The 8,391-nt window shown below is 36.8% G+C and overlaps 1 protein-coding gene across 2 annotated transcripts in view; it reads left to right on the top strand.

Moving 5' to 3' along the window:
• Positions 1-40: 40 nt before the first annotated feature.
• The window catches only part of pdgfrb (platelet-derived growth factor receptor, beta polypeptide), a 48,280-nt gene continuing 39,929 nt past the window's right edge, over positions 41-8,391 (top strand). Inside the window, exons 1-2 of one of the 2 annotated variants that reach the window (XM_084430597.1) lie at positions 42-518; positions 1,612-1,822. The gene's annotated coding sequence lies outside the window, so the exon portion shown is untranslated. Of the gene's footprint in view, positions 519-1,611; positions 1,823-8,391 lie in introns of both variants that reach the window. The other variant, XM_084430598.1, reaches the window with a different exon arrangement.

Genomic DNA, 8,391 nt, shown 5'->3' with positions numbered 1-8,391 from the left:
CCCTGTAATAAAGCGAAAAGGTCTTACTCAGCTGTTGGATGTTGTTATGAATTTGCAAGCTACACTGCTTGCTGCCCGGCAGAGAGAGAGAGAGAGCAGAAAAAGCCAAGATTGAAAACAGACCCTCATACTTTGTAAATGTGTATGCGTGAGCTCTCAGCACCGTATGCTGCTATTGACACACCTTCCCTCCACCAAAACCGCACTTTATTCCATTGCAATTTCCATTTTGTTTTAGTTTTTTTTTTTTTTTTTTTTTTGGCTTGAGTGCCGTCTGCACAGAGTGCTTTTCTGCACTGAAAAGAACTTTCTCTCCTCTTTTTATTTCTTCTCCTTTTCTTCTCTTCGGCAGGGCAGTTCATTGTGAGAGTTGCCAAAAACCATCTCATTTCCCTGCGGCTCGTGTATTCAGCGAAACAGAAACGGGCGACTGTTGCTGAGGAGTTCTGGCTGGGCTCGTGTTGTTGTGTTTCCTCAGGTCTACTAAACCTCTGGAAGAAAGACACCTTCTCCACACGGTACGCTGTCTTTGTTTTCAGGGAAATGTCATTGCTCACAGGTTGCTCTTTCATAGCTCATGAACTACTGTTCAAAGTTTTTAAAGAAAATGATACTTTTATTCAGCAAGTACTCATTAAATTGATCAAAAGTGACAGTAGAGAAATTTATAATGCGTCAAAAGATTTAGGGCTGTGAAAAGATTAATCGCATCCAAAATAAAAGTTTGGGTGTACATAATATATGTGTGTGTACTGTGTATAATTATTTTGTATATACAAATACACACACATGCATGTATATACTGTATATATTTATATATAATTTATATTATATATAAATATAAATATAAATATTTTATAATGTCCATTCAATTCCTCATAAAGAATCCTGAAATATAAAATGCATCACAGTTTCTGCAAAAATAGTAACTGTTTTCAACATTGATAATAATCAGAAACGTTTCTTAAGCAGCCAATCATCATATTAGAATGATTTCTGAAGGATCATGTGACACTGACGACTGTAGTAATGATGCTGAAAATTCAGCTTTGCATCGCAGAAATAAATTATATTTTAAAATATATTCAGACAGAAAACATTTATTTTGACTTGCAATAATATTTCACAATATTTCTGTTTTTACTGTATTTTTGATCAAATAAATGGAGCCTTGGTGAGCATAGGCTGCTTTCAAAAACATCTATCAGACCCCAAACTTTTGAACAGGAGTGTAATGGTGTTCTCAGTTACTCACTTAAATAAATAAAGTAAAAAATAAAGATGTTTCTCTTAAAACAGACCCGAATGAACCACTACTCGTCCAGAAAGCAATAAAATACTCAGATCATTCAATGCAGATTGAAATCTGGGCACAGTTTGAGACATTGTTGAGATTCTTCTCAAAACTCTAAAAGGAGACACATGTGAGATTATTGGGATCTTTCTCAGAAGAAACTTGAGACTTAAGCAAAACTCTACATTAAAGAGATCTCATCTGTGACTTTTCTGTTATTAACTGCATTAGGCTTTAGTCTGTGTTACCTTTGTAGGGATGTTGGTTTTACTAGCGAGTGAGTGAACCCTGCTGTGGTCATTTGACTAAATAAACAGATCTGCTGCCCAACCTCCTCTCCGTCTGGGACCCTGGAGACCGAAGCTTTAGCTCCATCCCTCCCTCACGCAGCTGTACGAGAGACCACTACAAAACGCCACACGTCGAGAGAGAGAGACGAGCGGAGGCATACAGCGAGAAGTTAGCAGGAACACAGGCTTTTCCTAGACATGCTTTTGATCTGACGTCCAGGCGTCTGCGCTGCTAAAGGTGAGAGATGGGAGTGGATTTAACTGTCGTTTCCGTTGGGTTTTCCTGACGGAGGAGTTGGAAAAAACGCTGCTTTGATGCATTTTTGTGGTGTTAGTGAATGACAGGGAGAAGCAAAGCTGTAAAAGAAGCTGGTCAGCAGAACTGTGATATTTTCCAGAAGTTACTGTAGATGGTTGACGATTATAGACTGAACTTTGTTTTGAGGACATTCGTAACCCTCTCACGTTATTGAAGGTTAATGCTCGTTCTGTCACGGAGAAGTTTATCGTCTTCATCCAGATGTGGGCGATGATAGATGGCCATTAGAGGGCTCGTGAGATTTATCTCATCTGAGAGACTTTTTCTGCTTTTATTTGGGAAAAGCTCAATTCTGCCGTTTGTTTGTGTGTTAAACACTTTGCATTTGAACGAGAATGTGCTGAGTTCAGCGAGAGCAAACAAATCTGTGTTTTACAGCCTGTGTTTGAACGCACTTACTGTACACACGGTCGTCAACTTCGGTGAGACTTCACAGATGTTTATTTTCGTTTGTGAGGTGTTGTAATGTAGTGTTGTCCTCTGTGTGTGTTGAAGTGCGGTACTGATGGTTTATTTGAACGCTTCTGCTGTCTTTTCTCAGCAGTGTTTGTGTGTCGTATTACAGCATTTAAAGGCCGGCTGCATACCAGAATCTAGGTGGTGTTTATATTCATGACTTTTATCATATGCTGCTTACAAACATTTAGATAAAAATGTAAAGCAAATGTCACATTGTTTAGATCATCATGATGAGCCTTTGTCCCCAAAAAAGCTCTAAAAACTGGATGTAGACTAGATGTATATATGCATGAATGCACAAACTATATATATATATATATATATATATATATATACACATATACACATATACATATATATATATATATACACACATATACACATATATATATATATATATATATATATATATATATATATATATATATATATATATATACATATATATATATATATATATTTATATTATTATTATTATTATTATTATTATTATTATTTTTTTTATATATATATATATATATATATATATATATTATTATAATTTTATTTATATTTATATATGTATGTACATAAATATATATATATATATATATATATATATATATTTATGTACATACATATATAAATATATACCAAAATATATATATATATGTGTGTGTGTGTGTGGATATATATACAAAAGTACTATATCATTTACTCTCTGCATACAGGATCGTACATTTATCCAGGATATTTATAGCTGTAATGCCATCTAGAGAGATAGGCAGAATTATAAAAACGGCATTGAAATATGCAGTGTTTACAAAAATCTATTGTGCATGAAGTATTTTTCACTGCAACCCAAACATTAGTAAAAGTCAGAGCCAGTTGTAGTTCATTGGCACTGACGGTTATCTTAAGCGTAGGACTTTGTATATATTTCGATCAGTCTGGGCTGTAAGGCACACAGATGTTCAACAGCTGATCTCAGTTTCCAAAGCTCTCGTATGCTAATGCGCTGGTGCAGAACCTTCATGGCACGGCGTCCTAGAAAGTCCCATTACTCATGCGGTTCTCATTCAACTCATTGTTGTATCATGATGAGTTTCTGTCCAGTTCTTCTAGAATGTGATGTTATTAGTCACGCGTGTGAGTAAGACATGAGTGTATCCGATATCTGTGATAGGAACGAGTTGTTGACGTTGGGACGGAAGGATCGCTCTATGACTGTTGCGTCACCAGCTGTTTCCTGAGAGAGAGAAACAGTCCCCCCTCATCTGGGCCGCATACCAGTCCCATGAAAAATGTGCTCCCCATTAGCAGCGGATGAGTGGAGCTCATGAACAGGGTCAGGCAGAACCGCAAAGACCCCCGTGTGCCGACATGATCTGCTGCGCTTGAGTCACGGAACATACAAAACATCTACATACAAGCATCTTCGAGTGCTCGGTTCCTTCAACGGCACAACACAGAATACCACTAATATTAAACTTAACAGCAGATAAACTATGTATATGCCTCTAGCTAATAGTTCATTTGCGAAATTTGTCCCTTGATAGGCTTTTAAATGTTTAAAAATTCATTAATTCATTCATTTCAATGTTATTATTTAATTCTGAATTTTGCACTTCATTTAAATTGGCTTTGCAAGTTGAATGATCTAACAAAAACTATTAGTCATTTATTCATTCATTCATTCATTCAGCCTTTCATTCATTCAGTCATTCGTTCGGGCATTCATTTATTGGGTCATTCATTCATTCATTCATCCATTCATTTGGTCATTCATTCATTAGGTCATTTGTTCAGTCATTAATTCATTCATTCATTGGGTCATTCATTCTTTAATTAGGTAATTCATTCGTTCATTCATTAGGTCATTCATTTATTGGGTCATTCATTCATTCTGTCATTTGTTCAATTATTAGGTCATTCATTCATTCATCCATTCAGTCATTTACTCATTCATTCATTCAGTCAGTCAATCATTCATTGGGTCATTCATTCGGTCAATCATTTATTGGGTCATTCGTTCATTCTGTCATTCGTTCAAATATTAGGTCATTCATTCAATCATTCATTCGGTCATTCATTCATTCAGTCATTCATTCAGTCATTCATTCATTCATTCGGTCATTCATTCATTCATTCGGTCATTCATTCATTGACTCCGTACTAATATTCTGCACATTGACAATGAAGTTCTAATTAAAAAAGTTTATTTTAAAATCATCCACCCTTCCTTCCATCCATCCTCTTTTCTCCTGAGTTCTCTTATAATTATATCAATATCCAATTTACCAATATCATCATGGTATTACCATGCATGGCATCATATCTTAAAAACTATTTCATGGTTTTCCATTTTATTTCCTTGCAAATTGTCTTGATATTAGACAAAGATATTAGTATGGTACGAAGTCCTAAAAACTATAGAATTACCATTGTAAATGCCCATAAAAAAAATTACATTAAGATATTACCGTGGCAGATGGCAAAGAAACATCGGTACAATTCAGATTTTAGTCTCCTTTGGCACTCGAACAGAAGTTTTTCTTCTTTCATCAGGGTGAAGTTCCTTCACTCATTCACTCAAGTGTCTGTTTAATCTGCTGTATCCTGCGGTTAATGACCACTAAGATTACGGCACGCAGAAATAACAATGATGGCCAACGACTATTACTATTAAGAATTCAGAAAGAAAGACAGATGATGCTGTCTTCATCAGTCTAAATGAGCTGCATTTCTGTCTGTCTCTCTGCACTCAGTCCAAGTCAAACAGAGACACAGGGAGACAGTGTTGGGTTTGACTAGGAAAACTGGTTTAGCAGACCAAAGAAAATATGAACAGACTTCCTTTAGATAGCTCTCTTTAAGAAAAACAAGAACACTGTATGTGTGTGTTTGTGTGTGTGTTTGGATTGGCATGTGAGTGTTTGTATGCATGACGGTTTGTTGTGTTTCCGCATATTTCATATTGCATAAATTGCATATTTCAATGCAAATGCTTGTAGCTATACACAAGTTTGATTTCATGCATTGCTACATTAATAAATGTGTCTGACCAAGTTGCATTCTCAGTGTTGCCACAAGGAGCATTATAGATGTGTGTAAACTTCTACGGTCAGTTTACAAACTACTACAGTCATGGCAAAGTTAGTTAAACCATTGATGTGTTTATATCTATCCTCCTGAATAATTACACATTCGGTTTAAATCCACAGGAAACATTATCACCCCCTTGAGTTCCAACGTTTTCTACTGTGACAATAATGCAATAGCTATATTTATATCCAAATATGCAAATTAATTGTGCCAATATTTGAGATGGTGTGCGATGAGATCGGTCCGTTGGTTAGTCCAGTTATCAATCACATCATCTGTTGAGGCAGTCATTTGAGTTTTCCATTTAAAGGGGTGGTATAATGCCCTTTTCACAAGATGTAAAATAAGTCTCTGATGTCCCCAAAGTGTGTATGTGAAGTTTTAGCTCAAAATACCCCACAGATATTTTTATATAGCATGTTAAAATTGTCACTTTTTGAGGGGGAGCAAAAACGCACCGTTTTGTATCTGTTCCTTTAAATGCAAATGAGCTGCTGCTCCCGGCACAGAGGGCGGAGCTTCAACAGCTTGCACTCACACAGACATGCACTGAACATTTCAAAAACGTTTAGCCTTTATGTTCAAACCGGATTCAGACAATGATGGAGAGACTCAAGAAAAAGTGACAACATGTAGAGCAATAGGACATTTCTGAATGGTTAGTTGATGAATTTATGTAGCCTATGTGTAGTTATCTTCTAGTCATTGATTCTGCCTTGATAATCTATAAATCGTGCTCAGGGGGCGGGGTTTATGTAAATTCAAGGGTTGTTGATGTCACTAACCCGGAAGGAAGCTTGTGTAGTCCTTACCAGCCCTTTGTTGTAGTCCTTAAAAAGCGATTTCTTTCTTTAAAAGTAAATATCTCCCATTGCTTTTAACTTTGAGCACTGTAATTTTGCAGATGTTGTTTATGCTCAAACATTACACACTAACTAAAGTTAAGAAAGTGAAATCATAATCACACACCCCTTTAAATGTGTTTCCATCATAGTTTAAGTAAAAATGTTCTTACCAAAAAAAATAATAATTATCCACCACATACCATAATTTTTTTTAATGCACATTTTAAGATTTTATGTACATCTTGGCATTTCCCTCAAAGTTTTTTTTATATATATGTAAAAAATAAATATGTGGATGGAAACATAGCTATTAAGGCACATTAAGATTTACTAAACATGGCAAATTAACACCCAAAAAATTCCCAAAAAGTGCCAACGGGAGTGGAAAGTTCTGCTCGTGATCTACTGACGACTGGCAAATTAAAGAGCACCGACGCAGCGGATCATTTACATAATGACCACAATCTACCATAAGAACAGCAAATTAGTGTCTGGTTTAAGACGTGCTTTTTTGGGGTGGTAAATAATGGTGTAAATACCAGTAAATTGACGAGCCCAAACCTTAGTGAATTCCCTTGCATAATTATTTTAAATACTCTCCCCCCATAAATTTTGCATCTGAAAGGGAAACTCCAACAAAATATGCAATAAGATCAGCCGCAAAAATTTCAGCAAATTCTTCACTGCATGTCTTTGATAAAATCCTGACAGTAGTTTGAGGGTTTGCGCTGGATCAAGCTGTTAAAAATGGCCCTATAAGTATCACTTTGAGATTGCACACTTGCAGAGTGTTGACCAGGCATGTGTACTTGTGTCGAGTGTGTTTCTGGTCTTACGCTCATCATCCCTGCATCACCACAGGAATGCTAAAGCCACTTCCTCATCCTTCATTTCCTTTCCTTCTCTGTTGCCCTGATAGCAGGCTGGTTGAGCCGTGAGTCTGAGTTTGAGCTGTAATCATTTAAAGCTGTCTCTCTATGAGTGTTTCACAGTTCGACGGGTTGGGGTTTGATGAGTTTGTTTTTGACTGTGACTGTATTATATTTCAGAGTCATTCCATCTTTGGCTTTTTTAGTCATTGTTTAGTGGTGTTTGCCAAGGAACGCATCACTTGTTGGTCATAGTTAACTTAAGGTTGGTGTTCTGTAAAAAAAAAAAAAAAAAAACCTTTTCACCTGCTGGACCATAAAACAGGTGAAAAATAATCCCACAGATGTGCACTGAAAGAGAGATGTGAGCCACGTCTACAGACCAGAATGCATTAGCTGTGTTGAATTGAATTGCAGTTCAGTAAATCCTTCTTCCTGTCATTACAATTCAACTTCCAGTTCTTCGATTCTTCGTCTTTCTAGTGTCCTCAATTGCTTGAGGGAATTCATTTAAGAATGAGTATCATGCAAAACATGCATAGCAATTTGTATTACATTTACATTAAAAGAATACAGCAAATACTCTCCTGTCAGTCAAAAACACATTGAGCTACTGACGTTGTGTGTGGACGATGTTAGACGTTGTGTCGCAGTGCTTCATCGCGCCCTTAATGGCTTCAGCATCTGTGTTTGGGAAAGGGTCTGAAACTCCAGATGTGGCCAATAGCTTCAGGCTGCAGCTTTTCCCAGTTCCTCAGCATCCGGAATGGAACTTTCTGGCATTCTCTGGTGACATCTCTCTGGCTCCGAGTCACTCGAAGTCTGCCCGAAAAGTTATAAACATGACCATAAAGTCAAAATTGTGCAGTGCTTTGGAGAATTACGAGAAACCGGGAGAAAAAGGAGTCGAACTTTAACTTGTGGATTCGCCTGTTTAATGTGGGATGTTTCTAAATGCTTTTTTTCCATAACAATTCATCCTTAATGAGTTGAGAGGAGAGAACAGTTAATGTGAGTGATGCTGCCTCCCACATGAAACACACTCGCTGCTCCTCCTCACCACACTTATTTCTGCACTCCTCACAGATGCTTTTACAAACCAGCAGCCTGAAACCCCAGACACGCCGTCAGCCGATACGCCCCAAAAACATGGGTGTAGAAACAATTTTCACTCAGAAATTGCTAATGAATTTTAGTAATGCATTACATTAAACATGACATTTTGAGGTAT

This window comes from Rutilus rutilus (assembly GCF_951802725.1).
Source record: "Rutilus rutilus genome assembly, chromosome: 14".
Lineage (NCBI taxonomy): Eukaryota > Metazoa > Chordata > Actinopteri > Cypriniformes > Leuciscidae > Rutilus > Rutilus rutilus.
Note: the sequence above shows the minus strand (reverse complement) of the source record. Positions and strands in the feature narration are given on the sequence as shown.